General features: G+C 29.2%; 1 protein-coding gene across 2 annotated transcripts in view; it reads right to left on the reverse strand.

Annotated features, from left to right (window-relative positions):
* The window catches only part of LOC130676839 (uncharacterized), a 138,666-nt gene that overhangs the window by 38,452 nt on the left and 73,756 nt on the right, over nucleotides 1–26,458 (reverse strand). For both annotated transcript variants that reach the window (XM_057483320.1, XM_057483321.1), the window contains one exon: nucleotides 21,814–21,861. The gene's annotated coding sequence lies outside the window, so the exon portion shown is untranslated. The remainder of the gene's footprint in view (nucleotides 1–21,813; nucleotides 21,862–26,458) is intronic.

The raw sequence follows: 26,458 nt of genomic DNA on the forward strand, positions 1-26,458 counted from the left end.
ATATTTCGCGGTTTTTGAGCAGCAAATGGAAATTTTTTTATCTTCCCGAGTCAAAATTTAAATCGTAGATTGAACCTACAAGACGTTGAAAACGTAAATTCAACCTTTGAAGACGTAAATAGCCGTAAAAACGTATTTTAGACGTAGTTGACGTACGAAAACGTAAATAAGACTTGCGTAATCGTAAATCGTAGATACAACTTTTCAAAACTTGCAATAAAACGAAACATTTCATTACCAAAAGACATGTCTAGCAGCTAGAAGACAAGAAATAAAAATTCTTAGCAGCTGTAGAAAAATATTTTGAGCCTTGCAGAAAATAACTCTACTAATGCCCACCCGTGAAAAAATATTCTGATTAGGCTTGATATGAGCTGATAAGGCCATATCAAAATTTTTGATATATTCATATCTGGCCTGATATGATCTGATATGTCCATATTTGATTTTTGATAGGTCCTGATCTGGCCTGATATGAAAATTGGCCATATCAGGCCAGATCATGCCTTATTAATTTGATATGTCTATATCAGACTTGATATAGCTCGATAAGCTCATATATAATGTTATATTTATTTCTAATAGGTCCTGATATGGCCTGATATAACCTTATAAAGTTATATATACTTTGATATACTTAAAAAAAAAATCCCTGATCATGCTTGATATAACTTGATATGACTTTATATAGTCTGATATATATATATATAAATTGATATACCTGTGAATAAAAATCCTGATCAGACTTGATATAATTTGATAAGCCTTTATAGAGGTTAAAAATATCAAGTTACCTCAAATTGTATTCGAAAAGATGTGTCATGAAAGTTGAACACGATAGATTTTTTTATACACAATAAAAATTTATTGATATTTATTACTTATATCAAAGCATATATAGTCTGATATGGCCAATTTCCATATCAGGCCTGATATAGTCTGATCAGAATATTTTTTCACGGGCAGTTTCTCGAGCTTTTTTGGGTCTTACAGACTACCTAGAAGCTTGTGGACAAAAATGTTTCCGATATAGTTTAATTGTTTTATTGCCAGTCTTGAAAGGTTGTATCTACAATTTACGATCAGGCAAGTCTTATTTACGTTTTCGTACGTCAACTACGTCTAAAATACGTTTTTACGACTATTTACGTCTTCAAAGGTTGAATTTACGTTTTCAACGTCGTGTAAGTTCAATCTACGATTTAAATTTCGACTCGGGTTTTTAAAAAAAAATTCAACTTTATTTTGAAAAAAAAATTATTAAAAAAAATTATGTTCCTATTTTACCCCGGGTACAAAATTTTAGGGGTAAGTCGAACCCCCAGTCGGGTAAAACAAAATATCGATTTTTGAAATAAAAATTGACCCGACAACGGATAGTAATTTTAGACTAAAAGTAGAAATTTTTTATCAGAAATTGAATTATTTCTACTCCCTACTGAGATTATTAACTTCTTAGCCCCATTTTCTCCGTGTCCATTTATATTTAATAATATTACATTTATAGATTTATAACGAAAAAGGTTAAAGTAACAAGTAATTGATAAAGTGATTGGTGATTGATTTAGTTTACAATCGGCAACTCAATTTACTAAATCCAATCGTATGGAATTATTTAATACCTTGTATTCGTTCAATCAATACTACTGTGTACTATTGAATTTCTAGATTAACTATTAGGTCAACTAATTCGTAAGCTTTTTTGTAAGCTCCTTAAGTTACTACGTCTATATTTATCACTCGTTTTAGATAAAACGTGTCACTAATTGCCAACGCATTAATTAGAGCTTGATATATTCAAGGACGAAGGTATAAACTTATGTTTTCCTAATATTTTTTTGAAAAAAAAAATGGTATTGTCAAGTCGTCTCACATTTGAGTTATTAGTGGTTTTTCAAGCACCGGAAATTCTCTACTAAGTTTCTTTTAGCAAATACTCTTTAAGGATGAAGATGAAAAAAAAAAAAAAAATGACTAAGCGGAATAAAAAAAATGTTTAAAAAGTAAGAAGAAATCCCGTCAATTCGAAAATCTTTCTTTTATAAGATAAGGTTTAAAAGTAGGAAATACGTAGCTCTGAAACCCCGTGGATTTTTATTCTCTACTCCCGACTTGTCTACTATAGCCGGAAATAAGATTCTGGAGCATTGCAAAGTGGCCAGACCAGGCCAAGCTCTGGGCTTGCTTGCGAAACTCGTTTTAAAACTCCCGCTCTACTCTCAGAAGTGCCTTAGGCAAGTTCTCGTGAAAAGAATATACGCCCAGACGATACGAACCTTGCAAATTTTTATGTACATATACCTATATATATATAGATCTTGCTGCGTAATTTTTTAGAGTACCCCGAAATATGTAAAAACATTTTTTACCCTTTTTAACAACAAACGTTTCTTACAAAAAATTTTTTTTTCAGGCAGAGTTTTATTTGGGTAATTATGTAATTGGGGCAGCTAAACAATGAGCAAGATGTTGAATCTGACGTTGAGATTTCCACTTGAGAAAATTTATGTGTTCGTAGATGTCTATATATATTCATATATTTCAGAGGGAATATGTTTCATTACAATTAGTCATATACATATTTACGACTAGTATATATATGTGGGATGAATAAAAGCAAACTGGGCAGCGAAATGTTTAGTTGATTCAAGTGTTCCATTCAGTTGTCTCTCCATCACTTCTCGCCTGATTCCCTCATCTCTGGATGTATCACTCGACTTGAGCTGCCAGTGGTACACAGTGATACAGTTCTGTGCTCAAATGCTGGATGGAGAGTTGTAGCATATTACTGATATACGATCCACCTCTCCTGAGACACAGAGAAGGCATGATTGAACTGAATTATTGAACGGCTGTGCTGACGGCGATACCGTTGCTTGGTTACAACTTCATACTCTGGTGCCCTGAACAATATCTTGGATACACAATATACTTTTCTTTAATAATTCTACGCTTGTTTATAACCACTGGGTCCGAGTGATCGCGGATTTTGATGAGTACAAAAGAGCTGTTAAAACTTTCAGTTGTTTTTGTTTACCTGCGGAATCGCAGTAGGGAATTTAATCTTGATGGAGTTTTTCAGTCTCCAAGGCTCGCTTCTATTGCTCTAGATCTGGGCACGCATTCACCCAAGAAGACTGGGCAAGTTCTAGTAAATAAAGTAGCTTTTGGAAAAGTCGAAGGTTTTGACGGTTTGTAAGAAAGTTTGATGGAAACTCATTCGCTGCAAGTTTTTTATATATATTTATTAGAGTGTTTCAAAAAATCGACTTTTTTTTTTTTTCTTGAAGAACATTGAAAAATCGACAGAGTATCTCTAGACAAAGACCCTGTTAATATATGAGACCTTAATATTAATATTTAAAGGTGGCGATTCACGATTTTCTATTTTCCATTTAAATAACATGGGAAAAAAAAAATTTTAATTTTGGAATTTTATACCTCGGCGATGGCTTATTGAACAGATAAGTTCAGGATATATTTTGTAGGGAATTGAACGCTCTACAAAAAAAATCTCTTATCATTTTTTGATAAATCCATCTGTTCAAAAGTTATTGGAGCTCGAAGTCAAGTTAGAGTAAATTTTGAGATCTTATTACTTTTCCGGCGAAACTATCGGACTTATCATAAAATGTCATGAGATCTTTTTTGTAGACAATTTTATTTCCTACAAATTATCATTGATAAATTTTTTTCAAATTCTGCATTGTTTTCTAGTTGTTTCCATTTTAATGCCAAGCTCTTAGAATCGATCAGAACACTACTTTTTCAGGAGCTTGGCATTAAAATGGAAACAACTAGAAAACAATGCAGAATTTGAAAAAAATTTATCAATGATAATTTGTAGGAAATAAAATTGTCTACAAAAAAGATTTCACGACATTTTATGATAAGTCCGATAGTTTCGCCGGAAAAGTAAAAAGATCTCGAAATTTACTCTAACTTGACGTCGAGCTCCAATAACTTTTGAACAGATGGATTTATCAAAAAATGATAAGAGACTTTTTTTGTAGAGCGTTCAATTCCCTACACAATATATCCTGAACGTATCTGTTCAATAAGCCATCGCCGAGGTATAAAATTCCAAAATTAAAATTTTTTTTTTCCCATGTTATTTAAATGGAAAATAGAAAATCGTGAATCGCCACCTTTAAATATTAATATTAAGGTCTCATATTTTAACAGGGTCTTTGTCTAGAGATACTCTGTCGATTTTTTAATGTTCTTCAAGAAAAAAAAAAAAAAGTCGATTTTTTGAAACACTAATATTTATACTGGTAGGAATAATAAATAAAGTGAGATCAATATTTCGATAGTAATGAGACTAAGAAGACACGTGCAGAAGCAATTTTACAGACACGACATCATTAGGCTTTGAGTTTAGATGAGAAGAACATAAAGCTCCAGAGAGCCGAACTCCAGAACGTGATTGCGTGACTTCGATTGAGTTTGATATAAAATCGAGGTTTATTCTTGCACTGAGATGCAATTTATTAGTGAATCGAGTCGTAGATAGAGATATAGATAAAGATAGAAGAGGAAATATGACCGAAGAATATAAAGTCACGGCGATAATGAGAAAAAGATGATGAAGAATAGAAAAAGTTGGATACATAAAATTTGAATTGGATATAAAATTTTCATATCCCAGAATTATGTGTCAGTTCTGTTCTTTAGTTTCCTATTCTCAGGTTTTTTATGCTCAAATTTTAATTGGTTTTTTTTATTTTTTTAGATATTTTTAATACCACAAGTTTATTATTATTTTTATTTTCACCGGGATGTTATTTTTTTGCTTAGCAGTAAAATAAAAAAAATATTTTTCAACAACTAATAACAGAAAACACGGGCTTTGTATATTTTTATCTGTTTTCGTGTGGTTCAGTCACACATCACAAATTAAAATTTGCACAGTGTTAAAAACAAGTTAACGGATTCGAAAAAAAATAGCATAAAATAACAAAAAATGAAAATAAAAAAAACATGCATATTCACGTTTGAACAAAGTGATTTAATTTTTTGATAAAAACTATATTCAACATAGAAACGTTACGTTTACTCGTTAAAAAATCTGACAATGCTATGAATGACAATGGATCTTGATAGATTTTTAAAATCGAAGGTTCTTTTTTTTTTCTATTCATCTGATGTAATAGTTAACTTCCCTTTGCAACAAACTCCTATATATATATATCATAACGGAAATGAATATCAATATATAGCATAAGTAGAAAACAAATGACCTATTACTTTTTTTAATTACACGGTTCGATTTTCAAAAGCCAATAGTCAGTGGCAAAATGACATCGGAAACGGTCTTTCAATATATCAGAGAGCTTCAAAAAATTAATGGAGTCCAAAAGTTTTAAATGTAATGCATTTTTACGGCTGGTTTACCCGTGTAAAAAAAAATCGTTCCAAAAAGATTCCAAAAAAGTTCCGCATTTGGAATTTCTAAACATGAGACAGACTAGAACCGAATGGAACTTTTTTGGAACGTTAGTAATTTTGATGGTAAAAAAGAAGTTTTTATGAGGAAATTTAGAGTCAGAAAAGGACGTCCTCGGAACTTTTTTGGAATTTTTCATGGATGTTTTTTTTTGTTCGATAAAAAATTCAAAAGTAGTGATTCTGGAATTTTTAGGAATGTCTATATAAAATTCCAAAAACGTCCTTTTTTGACTCTAAATTTGCTCTTTTACCAAAAACTTTTTTTTTACCATCAAAATTACTAACGTTCCAAAAAAGTTCCATTCAAAGTTCTAATCTGTCTCATGTTTAGAAGTTCCACATGCGGAACTTTTTTGGAATATTTTTGGAACGAATTTTTTTTTACACGGGTATCACTAAGTACTGGTTTAAGGCATAGAAATTATATGACAATTGATGTCAATTTACCAGCTACAAGTTGACCAACGGTCATTTTTTAAATTTAATGCCAGTTCCCGCGCCTACTTGAATTCGCCCAAAAAATTACTTTATCAAAAATTGACCAAATAATTTTTGACGTCAATTTACAAGCAAATGTCAGTCATTTTCTCGTGATCTAAACATAGAAATGGCAGTAATTTCGCATCACGATTACTAAACTAATAAAATCTTACAGTGGTCCATCTTGTTATTTTCCCCACATATGCATAGAAATTTATAGTGCAAGATAGTAATACAAATTTAGCATACTATGATGAATTGATGAGAAAGATAATAGCAATAGTAAAGTACTTATAGAACAGAAACTATTTGACCGCAAGAGTTAAGTTCAGAACTATACTACTGTAGTGCCAGGACTAGGAGCTATCTACGACAGCATCATTGAACTGGATACTAGTTATCACCATTAATTCAACCTATTCACTGCCATTTCTAAAGCTATTATTCACATGTGCTATTTACGCCAGCATATCATTTGGAGGGATGCTTGAAATCGCTTGATGAGAAGAAAATCAATTTTTTTTTTCGACAAACCTCATTGTTTTCAAATTTTAATGGATATTAACTTAAATTTAATAATGTTTATTAAACTTTAGCTCTTTAATAATGGATTACATCTGCGCAGTAAAATTTTTTATTTTTATTGTGTGTTTAGTATCCGATTTTCCAATGAAATTATTCGTATTCGCTGAAGCTTACTCGTACGGTGTAATTGTGCAAATTGTTTAAGCGAATAGCACCAATGTGACAATCCCTCGGGATACATGTACCCTCACATACATATGTATATCCAAATAAAATAAATAAATAAATAAAACAAAAATGCTTAAATCGATGGCAATACGATACGGCGTATTGAGTATCATTACCTACGCTCAACGTGATTCGATTTTGTATATTCATACCCTTTTTTTTTTTGATACCCACAGGGATCGTATCATCGTTTTTCCTCACGAAAATCATCCAAACATTAAACGCTAAGTTTATTGTTATTATTTTTTCATTTTATAAAATTGCACGGTTCAGTTACAAAATTCAAAAAAAAAAAAAAAATATTTTTAACTTCTAAAATCAACAATTGTTTGAATTCGTTTGAGCGAAATTATGATAATGAATTTTTTTAAATTTAAAACTGAATTTGAATTGAAATTTTTATTAAAATAGTGTAGAAAAAAATAATGATTTCAAATTTTTTTTTGAACTGATTTTCGAATTTTAATTAAAAAAAGTAGGGGAGGGAGGGGCAAAAGGGGGTACTTAAGGAAATACCAAGTTTTCGAGGACTCAAATACGCTAAATCTTTTTTTTTTAATGATATTCAAAGTAAATAGAAGAAATTTTCAGTTACCGTTGAAAAAAAAATTTTTCATTTCTGCGGGCAAAGTGGGGTACCCCCTAAAAAAGGTAAAAAAAAAAATTCTGGATTTTAAACGAATTTGTTTAAGTTGAATTTTTTTGTAAGTAATTTACATGAAGAAAAATTATATTTTACATGTTTATTGGAGACAAAAGAAGAAAAAAAATTTTTGATAGTTTTTATTATAAAACAAACATCATTAATATTTTTCAACTGAAATTGATTTTTGAAAAAGTTTACCAAAAAAAATTCAAAGTAACGCTTAATTATATTTACAGAAGTGATTTTGGAATGTTTGAAAACCATTTAAAATATAAAATTTTTTTTTATCAAATTTTGGGGGTACCCCGTTTTGCCCCCCCCCCTTCCCCTAATGAAAATTTATTTAAAAAAAAAATTTGTAAATTAGGATGTGACAGTCGTTGAATTATAGAATGCCAAGTAAAGATTACTAAATAATGATATAAAAAAAAATATATGTACCCACAAATTGATATATTTATATGTGAAAAGAGAATATACGTGAGGATGGATTTAAAATTTTTGTGTTATGTACAGGCGTGACTGTTTCAAATAATTAATTGACCAGTGAACTGTGCTAGAGAATATGAATACAGGTCATTCGTTAATTTCATGGTTCATTTCGCCCACTTGGTTAATTTTTTATTGCACAACCCCACTGACATTTATGAATGCACAAAACAAGTTAACTAATTTTTATATAGATTTATTTAAACATTATAAAGTCACCATTTTATAACGTTATCATACATCAATGTCTACAATCTCAATTTATATTTTACTCTGTCGTTGATATTTTTTATTTGCATTTAGTTTTTTTTTTTTTTTTACAGATAGTAGCCGGTCGATGGCTTAAGTAATATAACAAATAACACCTGTCGATAAGTTATTAGAGGAAATAAATTTATCGCGGGTAATTAAATTATATATTTAAAAAAAAAAAAGTACTTTGACAAAGTTAAATAAATTAAAATTAGTCCTTTGTTCTTCGGCCTTTATTAAAAAGCTGTGCTTGTAGGTTAATGTAAGACACGAAATTTTATATAATTAATATAGTGGACTCATCTCATCAAAGGTCTTATTAAAGAACAGAGGAACAATAATTGCGTTATAATAAGTTAATTAAAAAAAGTTACTTTGTAGTCTTAAAATAGACTTCCGTTGGTGTTTCTCAAGTAGAATAAGATTTTATTAATTTTTCAAAATATAGTCAATGAATTTTGGTATCCAAATCTAATCACTCATTCCGGGGAAGAAAACAACAGCTCAGACTTGGATTTACACGGAAATAAGGTATAAAATATCAAGTACGTGAGATGAATAATTCTTGAGCTTTAAAACGCCACTTTGAATAACTTTAAAAAAAGGAAAAGACATCCGAAAATGAGAAGAAAAAGTCTTACGGGTGCGATCATCATTAATTTAAATTTCATTTTAAAACCTTTTAAATTTTCGGTAATGTCAATTAGTGAAAATCCGTTGAATCATCTGATAATTTTCATGAAAAATCTCACGATTTTTGAATAAATGAAAAATTCATTTTGAAAATGATTATTTGTTTATTTTGTCGTATGCACATTTTGAAATTTTTCTGAATAATGAGAAGAAAAAGTCTCATGGGTGCGATCATCATTAATTTAGAATTTCATTTTAAAACCTTTTAAATTTTCGGTAATGTCAATTAGTGAAAATCCGTTGAATCATCTGATAATTTTCATGAAAAATCTCACGACTTTTGAATAAATGAAAAATTCATTTTGAAAATGATGATTAGTTTATTTTGTCGTATGCACATTTTGAAATTTTTCCGAATAATGAGAAGAAAAAGTCTCATGGGTGCGATCATCATTAATTTAAATTTCATTTTAAAACCTTTTGAATTTTCGGTAATGTCAATTAGTGAAAATCCGTTGAATCATCTGATAATTTTCATGAAAAATCTCACGATTTTTGAATAAATGAAAAATTCATTTTGAAAATGATTATTTGTTTATTTTGTCGTATGCACATTTTGAAATTTTTCCGAATAATGAGAAGAAAAAGTCTCATGGGTGCGATCATCATTAATTTAAATTTCATTTTAAAACCTTTTGAATTTTCGGTAATGTCAATTAGTGAAAATCCGTTGAATCATCTGATAATTTTCATGAAAAATCTCACGATTTTTGAATAAATGAAAAATTCATTTTGAAAATGATTATTTGTTTATTTTGTCGTATGCACATTTTGAAATTTTTCCGAATAATGAGAAGAAAAAGTCTCATGGGTGCGATCATCATTAATTTAAATTTCATTTTAAAACCTTTTGAATTTTCGGTAATGTCAATTAGTGAAAATCCGTTGAATCATCTGATAATTTTCATGAAAAATCTCACGATTTTTGAATAAATGAAAAATTCATTTTGAAAATGATTATTTGTTTATTTTGTCGTATGCACATTTTGAAATTTTTCCGAATAATGAGAAGAAAAAGTCTCATGGGTGCGATCATGATTAATTTAAATTTCATTTTAAAACCTTTTAAATTTTCGGTAATGTCAATTAGTGAAAATCCGTTGAATAATCTGATAATTTTCATGAAAAATCTCACGACTTTTGAATAAATGAAAAATTCATTTTGAAAATGATTATTTGTTTATTTTGTCGTATGCACATTTTGAAATTTTTCTGAATAATGATCTTGTCGCGTAAGTGGTTGAAAGCGCGGTTCGAACTCATTAATATTCGTTGAGGGTTTTCGATCCTGTCATATACACACTTTATACGAGTTTCGATCTATTTTTCTACCGGTAAATTTGCATTTCCGTCACATTTCATTATTATTATTTTTCATTTATCAATAATTGCTTACTTTCGTAATTTTTTACGCTTTTTCTTCAATTTCTTTTCAAAAAAGCTCTAGAACCATGACAGGAAAAATGTTTTTATAGCCTGAGTGCTTCAAAACTTGTGTTCCAATTATATAAGCGTGAAAATGGATCTAAAATACGAAGCTAATGACGTAATCAATAAGACGTTCTATGTAATAATTTGTATGAAGTTTCCAGCTAAAGAATTCAAATGTACAAAGGAAAGTGATTTACTGCAAATGATGTATTCAGAGGCAGTCGACAGCACAAAATAAAATTTGTAAGTTATTATATGCAGATACTCAAAGTCACTTGTGTGTAACTCCTACGTCTACTCATAGAGATATTCTTGTTTTCTTATGTAGTATACTCGTTACTACAAGCTCAAGTTAAATTAGATGTGATGATATACATCGTCTAGGCATCCGAGAAGAGAGTAAAGCTTGCAAATATCTTGTGCTCCATGTCTTGTTATGTAATCCACAAGGTTTCTCCTAGTCTATGTCATGCTTTTGAATACAACCTTTTTGCGTTAAATTTTGTCTTATTTGCTGAATTAACATGGAATTGCTTAATTTTCATTGAGTTTGCTTGATTGTAAATTCATTTCTACAAATATCGTCTCATTAATGCCAAAAGGACATATATTTTTATGAGCTTTTTTGGCTTTAGGTCCTTGAGCCAAAAAGGCGTATAATTTTTGTTTTATTACCAAATCGTATATATTTATACATAATGACGATAATAAAAAATTAGATTGAACAAATTGATGTATAAATTAAGTGGCAATAAATTTATCATGACAAATTTAATTTGAATTCATATTCATTTAAAATTAATAATCTTAAATTGTTTTTAAAGTTGATTAAAAATATTTCATTAGATAATTAGACGATTGTACAAAAGTTTTAAAGTTTAAATTCAATAATTTAAAATGAAGAGACTCAATCGCAGTTTGTGATATAAATTCAATTATTCAAATATTCATCCGGTATATACTTTAACTTTATAACTTTTACTGTATTTATTTTTACCATTTCTTGATTTTGATTTCCCAGTTTGATTATTCGAAAGATACTTCGCTTTTCAATACTCAAGTCAACAACAAACGAATAACAAATGTTGACAAAACGATATATATATACATATACATCGTTTCTGTTGTGTGGTACAGTAACAATGATAAATAAACTAGAATTAATCAAACATAGGTATTGAGTCAGTCTTGGTAGTTTAGGATGAGAAATACAGCGATAGGCAAAGATGTTGAATGCCTTCATATAAATATATATGTTACATATTTGAAGAACAAATAGACGGGCTATGGAAAAGAGAAACTGAGATACTGTGATATGAGACAAATTGTAATACATTTCAACATATCCGACTTATGTTTATAATAATATATAACACCTATAGTATTTGTATTTTATATCATCACATGTAAAAAAATCAGTCTAAAAATGACCCAAAATGATAAACAACTCAAAGTTCAGAATTGTCTCAAATTTCGAATTTCGCTGTCATGAACTTTTTTGGAAAATTTTTGAACAATCGTTTTTTTACATGGAATATGTAATATGTACATGCACAGTAAAAAATATTGTGTTAAAATCAACACAATTTGTGTGTTAGAAACGGTCCACACAATATTTGTGTTATTTTTCAACACAGACTATTTGTGTTGAATTTCAACTCAAAATTTGTGTTAAAATTTCAAAACAAAATTCGAGTAACATAAGAAGTAACTTCAACACTTTTTAAATGTTAATGGTGACACAAAAAAAATGTTAACTTTTATATTTGTACCATGGATTATTTTTAGGTTATCAAAAGTGTCAACAATTATTATTTAACATTTAACTATTTTGTGATAGTAAACATGATCCTAAAGTTAGCAGACAGTCAACAATTTTTGGATTTTTTAATCAACAAATCAATTACGAAAAAAAAATAAAAATATGCGCATGTAGAAAAATAAAAAAGCTACAGATGCAATTTTTTAAATATTTTTTTTTTTTTTAAACTATACGAATCATGAACTTTGTCAACTTAATTTTTTTATGTCCAATTGAAAATAAATAAAATCAATGTCCCAAAAATAATCTAACCAAGCAAAACTGATGCTTAATGGCGCTTCCCCCGTGAATAGAAGGAAGACATTTTTTTTAACACAATTCAACTGTCGTTTCAACACTTTTTTTGTGTTAATTTTAAAGTAACACTTAATAAATGTTGATGATATCGATTTTTGTACTAGATAACACTTTTAAAGTGTTGAATACGAGATCGATTGAAAATTTTAAAGTAACACAAAGAATTGTGTTGATTTGACACAAAATAATCAACACAAAAAATTTAACACGGACCGTTTTTAACACAGATACACAATATTTTTTACTGTGTGTATGTATGGGAAGTATGTAAGTCATAGAAGCCCTCTGTTATGATGCGCACAATTATTTTTCATCATAAAAGTACGCGTTGTTTGTAAAATTTGAATTTTCAAAGTCAATAATATTTACGAGAAAATATTTTTCCTTTAAATAAAGCAACTGATCTTAATTATGCTTCCAGCAATCGAAGTAATTCGTGGCGACTTAAATATAGTGCACGTAGTTTCAAAGTTTGATAAAACAAAATAAAAAACAATGTTTGCAACTACTAATCCCATTGGTATCAAAATTTAAATAAACTGAGTTTTAATGAACCTATTTAATTGCAGCGAAAACGATTCTCATCAGTTAATTCATTCAAAAGTTATCGGAAACAAGTTTTCATTTATTTTATTCGATAGGATCTTTTAAACAGAGAAACGAAATTGAATTAATCAAATTACTCTAAACATATTCGTCTTGATTACTCCGGCATTGGCAAAAAGTTGCTGTAAAATTAACATTTACTCGATTTTTTATACAGCAATCTGTCCCTCATACTTACAACTACTCAAAATACCGGCTGCATATTTATGAAATAACTTTCCCTCCCATATTGACTGAAAGTTTTTGATAAATTGATAATCAATTTAAGGGGAAACTGTTCGCTTCATATTTGTAACAAATATGTAGCAACAATTTTCATCAAAGACTAATCAGAAGTTGACATCATAAATGTTCATTTATCAACTGAAGTTCTTCATAAATTTCCGGTAATTATTGATGTAATTTCTCTCATATTTACTATTCACATCAAAGGCTGATTGAAAATTCGCATCGTAAGACAACTTTACGAATTGCGGAAAAGTTTCTGCTAACTTTATAATTATTATTATTATAATAAGCATGTAACAGTCTTAGCGCAACTTATGCATGCATTATCACATCAAAGATATGAAAAATTCAAGTCATGACAGCCATATTTAATACTTTACTCCCAACACGAGGACGTTGAATATTCATTTGAATATTATCGTCAAAATTTCTTTATACGATGATCAATGTCTATATGTTTTGTATCAGTCACTCATATAATTACAGTTTGAAGACGAGGGTTGACAGGCGTCATCTGTAAATATTATTTGAGATACTATCGGTCATGCAGTAAATTTAATAACTTATTTCAGTAGAAAACTTCTAAACTCCTTATTTTTGAGAAAATTGATTTTCGGTTTTTCCTGTTGGCAACTGTCGAACCAAAACCGCCCAATTTTAACAAAAATTGTAAGAGGGAACCAAAACTTTCAAAAATTAAGATAAAAACTTAATTTTTTCGTGCAAATTAGTGTAAAAGAAATACGATCCTGAAGTTAGCAGATAATAAAAAATTTCTGGATTTTTTTTTTAACAATTAAATTTGAAGAAAAAAAAAAACTAAAAATATGCACATGTAGAAAATTTAAAAGACTACAAGTGCAATTTTTTTAAATATTTTTTTTTTTCATAATTTATTGTTTTTTAAAAAATCAAAAAATTATTAGACGTCGGCTAATTCCAGTATTATAGAAGAAATCATGTCGTGAACAAAAATATTTGCATTTGATGCATTTTCAAATATTTTTAAGTTCAAAAATGATTTTTTTCGCTCTGCTGTACAGTTTACAAAAATGGAGTCCGGCGGTTTTCTACACAGAAAAAAAAGTTATCTTGAGTCAAGAAATTATTTTTGAAGATAAACGTTTTCGGGAACCAAGTCAAGATTTTCTTGAGCTGAGAGAATTTGTCTTGGTTAAAAAAAATTCGTCTTGGTCGGAGAAGATTTCTACTTTATCTGAGAAAATTTAGGTCTCCAAAAAAATTTTCTTGAATCAAGAATATTTACCTTCAGTCGAGAATTTTTTTTTTTCTGTGTACTGAAAACGACGATATGATATCGATTTTTTCTACAATAAATTTATTAATTTATAAACTTTATCATCGATAGAATTTTCTGTTAAAAAAAAATATAAAAAAGTATATATTGAATTTAAAAGGTAAATAAATAACAAGTAAAAAGTCATTTAAAACTTTAGTAAATTGCAGTAGGAATATATATAGTGACATTACTCGAGAGTTAGAAAATACTATCAACATACTTATGAGTACATTATCAAGACTAAGTTATGTATATTTACACACACATACACATATATATGTGTATATTTCAATAGTAGAGTAAAGAGAGAAAGACAGTGTAATTCTACTTGGTGCAGAGTCCGAATTGCAACTCGGGTACATCCGCATTGGTACTTTGAAACATTTCTGCAGGGGCTGCGGTGCAAGTAAGATTACAGCCACCGGCGTCATTTGTCTCCTTCTCTTTATACTTTATCTCTATTTATATTTCTCTCTTTCTTTTCCTACCCCTTTTCATTTACATCGAATCTTTAGTGACTCCAACGTAACTCTAGATAAACAGATAACCGTCAAGTCTTTGCAATACACGTGTGTAATTTCATGATAAAATAAAACCAAGTTTAGTTTAGTTTAAAAAAACAAAAGCTCGCTCATTAACGTAATGGCACTTGAACCCAACCCTGTTATGAGTATTTTAGGATTATGCGAATTAATTATACAATATAATTTTATAGACTTGAGTGTATAAAATAATGATATAAATAATAATGATAATAATAACAACAATTAATAATAATGAATATCGGATTTTGCATTAGAATTGTAGGGTTTAGTGATACCGTGAATCTGAACTGTGTAGAGGAAGAGTTTGTGTATCCTCGATACCGTGTGACCGAGATCGTTAACTTGGTAATGACACAATTGATAAGCCAGCGGGATTACCGAGCTGTGGGCTCTACTTGTTCTGTTTTCCCGGAGTTTGATATTAAAACGGGCAAGTATAGTTTCCAATATCATCGAGTTAAATATAAAAATTCAATTTTATATGTACAAGTTATGGTTAAGTACTTAAATATTTAATAAAAGTAATATAGAGATTTATAACTTTTATTATTGGTTACTTTATTATTTATTATTACTTTCCGTTATTGACACTACACTTGATGAAAAAAAATTTTACTACTCTACCCAGTTATTATTACTATTGCTATTGATTAATATTATTATTATCATATCTGGAGAAGTAATTTTGAGTAACAATGTTTAAATACTTTGTACTTAATATTTTTCAATAAGTATGCTGACGGGATATCGATGAAATATTAAAAATAAAAAATAAATATTAATAAAAAAAAATGGAGGATTGAAAGAGAATAATGAAAATAAAAAGTTACGAGTTGGTAAAAAATATACTAAGAAATATTTTGTGCATTCTAGTGTACTCTACCATTACGAAAAATTCATATTACACATAAATATGTATGTATATATATGTGTATTTTTTTATCGATACGAAAATTGCAATAGTTTGCAGTATACACAGTTATGTATAAATATATACATATATGATTCAATGTAATGGTAAGACTATGCGCTAAATTAATAAGCAGATTTTTCATTTCAAATTTAAAAAAAATTTTTAAATTTTCGGAGTAATGGCTAATAGTTCCTATATCGTGTGGTAATAATTACCATACTTGTTACGTGGGAATAGTTTTCATAGTCACATAGGAATCATATATCTATATTGTAACGGTTGTATGGAAAAAGACCTATACATCACGGTAATGATTACTATGTTAGCACACGGAAAAAAATTAATCGTGAATGCAACATGATGCAGTCTTGGTAAATAAACATGATGAAATCATGTTGCATTCACATGATTTGTCATGTTTCGGCTACATGATAATCATGTAAATGCCACATATTGTCATGTAGCCGAAACATGACAAATCATGTTGCATTCACATGATTTTCTCATGTTACCGCAACATGATTATCATGTAGCCGAAACATGACAAATCATGTGAATGCAACATGATTTTATCATGTTACCGCAACATGATTATCATGTAGCCGAAACATGACAAATCATGTGAATGCAACATGATTTCATCATGTTTATTTACCAAGACAGCATCATGTTGCATTCACGATTAATTTTTTTCCGTGCATGGCAATTATTGCCGTGATATTAAAAATTTTTAAGTGTGATAGTAATCGTTACCACAATATTATAGTCAGAGTTAGATAATGTCACGGTAATTATTACCATAGTATATGGTACAGATTACCGTAATGACATAGGAATTATTGCCGTGATATTAAGAATTTTTAAGTGTCATGGTAATTTTTACCACAATATCATGGTCAGAATTACTACAATGCCTCGGTAATTATTACCATAGTATATGGTACAAATTACCGTAATAACATAGAAATTATTATTGTGGTATTAAAAATTTTTAAGTGACATGATAATAGTTATCACAATATTATAGTAAAAATTACTATAATATCACAGTAATTATTACCATAGCATATGGTACAGATTACCGTAATGACACAGGAATTATTATCGTGGTATTAAAAATTTCTAAGTCGCATGATAATCGTTACCACAATATTATAATAAAAATTACTATAATTTCACGGTAATTATGACCATATGATATAGTAAATATTACTATAATTTCACGGTAATTATTACTATATGATATAGTAAAAATTACCGGTATGACATAGGAATTATTACCATGGTGTTAAGAATTTCTAAGTGGCATGGTAATCGTTACCACAATATTATAGTAAGAATATAATGTAATTATTACCGTAAATTTCTCTCCGTGAAGAGGAATTAAGTTTTTATTGAAAAAATGGTGAGAATAAAATACGAAGAGTAAAAATAAATTATTAATATGTAAAATGATAAATTAAAAATTAACTGAACGGAGTCTCACTTATTTGCATATCCACGGGTAAAAAATAAATATTTATGAAATAAAATATAAGGAAAAAAATGAATCATAGGTGGCAGAGTTACGATAAATACCCGAAGCATACGATTTAATCACGAGACGTCATGACAAAATCAATAATGTAATAAAAAGTACGTAGATCATAAGCGTGACAACGACATAAGATTATTCACACGTACGTGATGTAAGCATATACAAAATCGTGCATGTGATATCATTTTGTTCCATCGGTTGCCTCGTTTCTATGCGAGATAGTGGAAGTAAAAAATAAAAAATAAAATAAAATATATATAGAAAAGAAGATGAAGAAATGGAGGAGATAGACAGAGTCACAGAGGAAGAAAAATATAACAAAAAAAGTTGGCAACGAGAAAAGCGACAGCTCGAGATAACATGGAAGATTTAACGATTCGACGGAAATATCCAAGCTAAGATATAACTCTTTGTGAACTTTGCTTTTTATTTTACTTTTTAACAAAAAAAAAATAAAAAAATCCAATCTGATCAATTCTTCTATAAATGAATTCGATTGTATATTTTAAAATTTATATGTATATATATATATATATTTTTCAATAGTAGCAAAAACAAACGTGAAATTTTCATTCTATAAAAATATTAATGAAAATCAAAATTCATTATTTTATGAAAAAAAGTGCATTCAATTGATAACGATATAGATTTTGAATTCTGCCCTGAAGAAATATATGTGAAATCTCTTTTCTTAACACCCGATTGGCTAAACGCAGCATAAAAATATACACAACAATATCTATTGAGGTAAACATATAAAAAATAAACACGCATGCGCTTCTAAACATAAACTATATCTTCAAGTTACTTTCAACCCACGAGTAAGCTGGTAATTTATTAATAGTAATTAAAACAGCATCGATTTAATTAGTAACTTCTACAAGGTTTTTATTCAGGATAATAATTCAGAGCCGATACCAAAGGAGTTAACGCGATTTATTGCGTCTCGAACCGCCGAGTCCGTACACGAATTTACACAGCAAAAAAAAAAATTAAGAAAAATCACGCGTTAAAAAGGGTACAACAGTTTTCGTGTTAAATTACGTAAGATAAATTTTTTACTGCCTACTTACAGAATAACGGAGACGGAATTAAAATTAAAATTTAATTTCTCGAAATAAGTATAAAAGTTAATCACCGAAAGTACATCAGTGTGCCCCAGCGGGAAAGTAAATTAATACAGAGTACAGCTATAATCCTTCGTGGAGCCTTACAATGTAAATAAATGTTGAACAAGATGTGATCTTTATCCTCAGGCCACAAAGATCACTACCAAGGAGTTTTAAGTGTTGACTAAACGAGGATTCGACGGTACTGAGACGGATAAATGGGTCAGATGTTTGATCGACAAATATATGCACTGATATATATATATATATATTTATATGTAAATATATACGGTGATATTGAGAGTATACTTTTGGTTTACTTGAAATATACTTGAAAAAATATTTGTTCGAATATCAATTTTATTTTACTAAGCTCAACATAAATATATATAAATCTATATAGAGTACTTTTGATATGTTTAATATTTTTATTTATTATAAATACTCGATACGGACAGAAAAAGTTTTATCAATCAATTTCATATATTGAAAACTTTTTGAAATGATAAAAATATTTCAATGTAAGTAATTCATATCTCTTGGTTGTCACATCAAACTCAAATATTGAAACCGACGTATGTGGAAAAACGTAAAAAAATAAACACCCCGTTTTTTAATGAAATTGAAAATTTATTGGGCATCGCGATACGCGGATCTCATTTAATTTTCCGATAAATTTATTTATCAAAATTTTCATTAATGACTAATGATTAAAATTAATTGTCTTTATAATATTAATGGATATACATATTTATATTTACGAAAGGTTAATTTGTTATGAAATTTATTCGACAGCAAGATCGTAGCTTGTTGCGGTTACGTGAACGCGAACAGTAAAGTGGTTAATTGTAATGAATAATATCACATTTGCATTTTCACTCCTGTAATTTTGGTAACGCGGTTACATTGACTTTATTAATAATGCAGCATAAGTGGTTTACGTTTTTTTTAGTTACGCAGGTCATATAAATTAATGTTTGTTCGTCATCATTATTATTTAGTTGTTTTTTTAATTTTAATTATGAAAGTTTTATTTTTATTGCGAGTTTATTATTTTGGAAATGAAATGAATGCTGATTTAAAAATTTATAATTACAAATAAACAGCAAATTTAATTAAAATTTTAATTAATTGAATTAATTGAAATATAAATATTTAGTATGCCAAAAAATTTATTTATATCAGTTTTAAAAAAATTTCAAATATTAATTTTATGTATCGGCTCGACTGTAATTAAATTTTTGAAATTCAAATTATGCATTTTGGACATTAATAATATAAATATATGATTGTAATGTAAGCTTTCAATTTTTTTTATCATATTTTCAAAAATTCTTTATAAATATACTATTATAATTCCAAACCGAACTCCGAGGACTTAGGATCATAAATAAGTTGATATTTAATTACTATTTAGCGCAACGTTTAGAATTTATTATTCCTCCTTTAGGCGCCTGTGGAAATAATACAAATAAAAGTAGACAAAACAATACACTGTAAAAAAAATTGTTTGAATTTTCAAAGATTGTATATAACGCAATAAATACATACATTTGTGCTTGAAATTTCATTACTAATTTCATATAGAATTTAAAATACACGTTTTTGAATTTTCAAATTAACACTGGATTATCAAATACTTTTTTTTGAATTTTCAAATAAGTATTATGAAATTTCAAATAGAATTTTTAAAATTCAATATATGTTTTAAAATTTTCAATACTTGCTTTAAAAATTTGAAAATCAAGTATAAATTTTAAGTACGTTTATTAAAATTCATATTTTTTTTCTTAATTTTGAATACCAGCTTGATTATTAAATTACGTGTATTAAATTTAAAGCTTTTTTCATTGAAAATACAATTCAAATATCTAGTTATGAAAATTTAATTCCTTTTGTATTGTAATTTTCAAATTATTTTTAACAGTGTACATTTGATTTTAACAGTTCAATAACAAATACCATAGATATATCACGTATCAACCATGTCAAAATCTAGTGCTAGCTTTGTCGTTCCCATACTAGTCTACTGATTTAGTCAAAATATAACAGACCTTGAATTACTTACTAAAACCAGCTCCAATACACCAGTCACCTGCCAGATGAGTGTCAACCATCAACCAGACTATGGTTTGGAAATAATTCATTGTCAGGATCGGAATCGTTTTTTAAATATACAAAATTTTGGGCAATCAATTTCCAAACACGGGATCGAAGTTACTTTTTCAAAAAATACTTTTTGAAATCTAATAAAATTATATTCCTACTAAACTCTAGTTAATTTTGAGCGACATCCGAGTCATAATAGAGGAAAAAAAACTGTTTGACAAAATAAACAACTAAAAAGCTTACAATGTATATTATATAGAGGATGCACTCAGCAGCGTAAGGAAGATATTGTACAAAACAGTAAACATGCAGAAATCTGGTTACCGCATGCGGGCAGCAGTTCTCATGAATTTTATTCCGAAAAACCGACACTACCTCTCTGCGGGCATTACGGAAGCCGCATATATACATTCATACATACATATATAGGTATATATACCGTATGTCCTAGCTCATACAGTAATAAACGAGGAAACGCGTTACAGCAGCTTAATCGAGTCCCCGAGAAGCGTAAAATCGCATTTACACGTTACGTATATGACTAACGAGTTCGTTATTTTCTAAAAAGTAATCAACTACTCTTCGTTTACCCTCTATAATGCGTTAGTTGAGTATACTGTTGCCAGTTCTCATACACGTCGACGAGGAAAAATATCAAGTTTAATCAAAATTAGTTATATATATATTTATAAGGATTTATCCTAGCATACGATACTCCTGCAAAGGCATCTCAGGGCGTGCAAAATATTTTTTTTTTAATTTTCATGCCTCTAGATAATAGAGCCCTTGCAAAAATTTTATTTATCAGCCCTTATGACAGTAGAATGTACGCCGGGAACCATAAGGGCGCGTAAAAAAATCAGGATTTGTATATTTTTATTGTTATATTTTTAGATGAAAAGTACTTCAAATAGCGTATAAAATTTTTTTATACGCCCTTATAGTTTCCGGCTGGCATGAGGGCGTGTAACAATTTATTTATTTCTTCTACAAAAAAAAATAGCTCAAAGCATACGAGCAGTTGGAAAATTTTCGCTGGTACGATTTTGATAAATCGAATAGCACAGGAAAGTTAATAAAAATAAAATAATTCGATTGAAAAAATAATGAATTAGAAAATTTGATAGCTAATCAATTTAATTAAAAACTTACACTTGAGAATACTGCTGATACACTTGACATTAATCTGGTCTGAGCACTCTGAAAAAATAAAATAAAGGATCATTGATAAGAGACCTTGTTAATAGAAAAAAAATATTTTTTTGTGACGTCTATTTTTTTAATGAAAACAGTAAATAGGTTTACAATAATTAAGTAAGTGTAATTTTGTACTGTTGACAACGAAACTCCTCTCCGAGGATAAGGAGAACGTGACAAAGTGCTGATGCGATAAAAGCTGATTTGTGGGTACAGATAAATTACTTGACAAGAAATGTCTGTCTTTTCTCTCTTCTATATAATCTTGTACCAATAAATATATGGATAGTTAATTGCCGTTTTTTTTTTAATTAGTCCGGAGCTGAATTCCCCGCGAAAGGACGAATCCTCTCGAAAATTTACCGAAAAAGGATTTTTCCATGAGTCATATATTTATCAATTTTCAGATCGACAGAATACCTGGGGTACGACGGGCCTCCCAAAATTTTTTTGGATCGTGTCTTATCTGAGACATGACTTCCTAATGTGCAATTCAACCCACAGTAAATATAAAATATCATGGTCGCGGAAAAATCGAAAATTTGAATCCAGTCACTTTCTCTGGACTTCTTTTAGAAGTTATTTGCTAGATAAATCCCTTTGGCTTTCTTGAAAAATATCATAATTTAAGAAATTAAACTTTATATCAATGATCAATCTTTGAAGTTACAAAAATATTAATTATTTTTTTAATTAACCTCTGGTATGAAAAAAAAACTTGTGCATTAGCAGAAAAAAATGTATCAGATTAAAAAGTGTATACAAAACAAGATCGGATGTTGGAAAAAAAAGTATGATACCCTTCTACTATTATCTCAGAAAAAAGGGTTCGTTTTTTTATCTCGCATTTTGTTCCTTATTTTTCTCAAAACATTTTTTTTCGCTTCTTTTGGGAAACGCAAAGCCGGTTATCGCAACGAATGAATGAGGCGCAATCTCTTCCATTCAGGTATGGCTCGTATTATCGTACAACCCGGTCAACGGCCGCGAGGCGACGTACGATGTCAAGAGACTGCGGACTGTTTCGAGGCTCGTTTACGAAAAAATTGTAAAAATAAGAAAAGAAAAAGGAAAAAAATTGGGTCGTGTTTTAGAAAATTATTTAAGAAATGTAGAATTATTTAATTCCATTTTTGAGCTACGGCATTGTCATTTAAATTTCCAGAAGGGGATTTTTGACATTTAAATGCAACAGTAAATTTAATCGATAGCGTTTAGTATAACAGTAAAAAAATCTAATATTTGAGCTGGATATCGCGTCGTGTGTGAATGGGAATAAGTGGAAAAACTGGAGTTGCGCCAACAAATGGGCTAACCATTCAACTGAAACAAACTTTCAATAGAATTTCAGTATTGAATGTTTCGATTTTTTGTGTAGCATAGAAAAAATTTCTTTCTTCCTGTCGTTGAAAATTAACTATTATTTTTAAAATACTAGATAATGTTCAGTTCCTTTATGTCTAATTTTCAAAAATTTTGATAAATCGACAGACGAATTTTTTAAACATGCAGTTGATGTTTGTCAAATTATTCAAATTATTTTAGCTGTGGTCTGTGTTTGTAGACATATTTGGTAAAATAAACTAAATTTTGACTGGTCAAAGTTTATTAAAGCTAAATGTACTTATCGGATTAATAGTTTAATATAAGTTTCAAGTACATTACAATTTATTCTCTCATTGACCAACGAATGTTGTTAAACTTTCGCGCTGCAGAATTATAGGTAATAATTATTTATGAGTAAACTTTTCCTCATCGACAACTTTAAAATTCTCTTTTATATACATTAATACATATATACAGAGATAAAAAACTAGGAAATGAGGTAAAAGGGAAATTATTCATTTTTTTTATGCGGATTATAGCTTCTTTTTTTTTTAATAATCTTACTGTCGATTTTTTTTAAGCTCATTAAATATTAAATGTCAACAGTAATTACTGTCATGTACTTAGTGAACGATAACGTGTTCATATATTTAAATTTATGAAAAATCTTTGGAGATAAACTTAATTCTCAGCCAACAGCTTGTAATTAATAATCAGAATAACGGTTTTATTTTATCAAATTAATTAAAAATGATAAGTGCATGACATCAAATTGCCGGATATGGCCTTCAAAATTTGTTTATCTTTATATTCATTCAATAAAAAATTAAATTCAAATTCAATGACAGTTTCTAGAACTTTTCTACTGGGTCTGAGGACAGCCGCGATTTCTCACGGCTCACATTACAAAAGTGGGCATTTTAGGGACCGACCCTGTACCAAATTTTTTTTTTTGATCGATTGGCTTTATATGAACTTCATACCAACCGTAGGGCCGGAAATAAGTAAAATTAATTCAGTTTGTAGGCCAAAAAAATTCTTACAGCAGATCACAACACAAAATTGGGCAGGTGAGAGTCCGACCTTGCGCGGAAATTTTTTTTCGCCGATCTACCGACTGCCAAATAGTTCTATATCATTGAGTTCAAAAAGTGCACACTAAAGTATTGATATGAGTTTTATGTAATATTTAAATGTGAACAGATAAAAACAGGTTACGTAAGTAAATATTTGATAGCCATAATTCGATTTGAATAATTAACTAGATAAAAAATAGTAAAATTTTTTAATAATATCCTGCTTGAAAGGCGGATGGAAAAGTTTAATAGATTAAGAATTTTAAAATAATAATCAGTTACGTCAACAGTTTTTAAAAGTAAGAAAACACAAAGTAAAATATATATTCAAGGAAAAGTTTAACATCATACTTTTATAAGTGGAGTAAAATTCATCATATTTAATTCAAGAATTCACTGCAGAGATTACTTACTTTACAAAGTACATACAGACCTAAAGTATGAAAAAATGTCTCGGAAATATATGAAAAGGTTGTACAGTATGTTTACAGTAATGTAAATTTAAAACGAGATCTTGTTACAACAAAATATAAGTAACAGTCCAGTCCACAAAATCCCTTTACTCCTTTTAAAAAATATTATCCTACAAATTTCGTTGATTTTCACAGAACACACATTCGTATGCGAGGTTATATAGTGCCCCTGTAAAATTAACGTAAAAGCAGGAACAAGGAGACTCAAAGTCGTAACGACGCGCATGAAAAGTAAATTTTATTCTTCAAAGTGCCCTTTACATTATTGTCCTTTATGTCTGTCCTTTAGTACCGGTAAATGTTCAATGCAGACGTAATCGTTAATTTTTAATTACACTTCAGTTTTATTGGTTGTATTTTTTAATATTATTGCGCACAAGAGTTCGTTTCGTTTCAACAGAAAAAAATTCAGTACGAAAGTAATTTACGGTCCGAAAGAAGTCAAGGAAAATTGAAATATATTTTCGCGCATTTAATGACGTTCTTGCCGCGCATAATAAAATTAAAAAATAAGATAAAAAAGTATGACATCGGAACCCGCGTAATATTGTCACCCGAGGCAAAGGTCATTTTGTATTTTCCAGTAGCAGCCCGGGTCAGAAATAAAACTTGATTCAGGCTCGCTTCGCCTTATTTTCTTTTGAAGTTATCGATTTGCCGACGATTTTTCGATAAGATCTCGACTTTTTCGACTTAAATTTAATTTTTTTCAACTTTTTGAACTTTTTTCATCTTAGTTTCAACTTATTCGTCTTAACTTTAAGCACGATAGTCATTCACATTACTTTTGACTTGCTAAACCAAGTCGAAAAAAAGTCATTTATTCGCCTTACTTTCGCCTTAATATATCAAAATTATTTCACCTTAGTTCTGACTTTTTCGACTTATAATTTAAGTCGAATAAGTCTACATCAAGTCAGTTTCGACTTGATCTTGACTTTTTGGTCTTAAAATTTAAGTCGAATAAGTCTAAACCAAGTCAATTTCGACTTGATTTCAACTTTTTCGTGTTAAATCGTGACTAAGTAAGCCAGCTAAGTCTAAACCAAGGCGAAAACTTAATATATTTCATACCTCCGTAAAAAAAGTCGAGTTTGTCTTGTGAAAAACGGCTCCAAATTTCGGTTGCGTAACAGTTCAACCAAAGACAAAATAACCGCGACAAAATAATCGCGAAAAAATAACCGACGACAAAATAACCGAATGACAAAATAACCAAATGACAAAATAACCGCCCTTTTATCATGGTTTTTGTGTGTTTTGTCGTCGGTTATTTTGTCATTCGGTTATTTCGTCGTCGGTTATTTTGTCGTGGTTATTTTGTCGCGGTTATTTTGTCTGCGGTTATTTAAGCGTGACGCCCAAATTTCGACTTGGTAAACCAAGTCTAAATCAAGTTTTATTTTTGACCCGGGAGGGACTCTTCAATGCACGGAAATAATTATTTCTGTGCATAATAAATGAAATTATTGGTACCTATGGCGTCTATAATTATTATCATTATCATTGATTTAAAATTCCGAGCTCAGTATGGCCCGAGACGTGAATAAATAAATAAATAATAAATTAAATCGATAAACGTAATCACCTTTTAGATATCCCAATGCATAATCCGCTTTGACTTGCTGACACGTAATACGTAAAATGTGGACAACTCAACCCACCCATAGTTACACGAAAGTTTTCATTAAATTGGCAGAGATCGAAGACTTGAACGCATAATTA

This window comes from Microplitis mediator, chromosome 11 (genome assembly GCF_029852145.1).
Source record: "Microplitis mediator isolate UGA2020A chromosome 11, iyMicMedi2.1, whole genome shotgun sequence".
In the NCBI taxonomy this organism is placed as follows: Eukaryota; Metazoa; Arthropoda; class Insecta; order Hymenoptera; family Braconidae; genus Microplitis; species Microplitis mediator.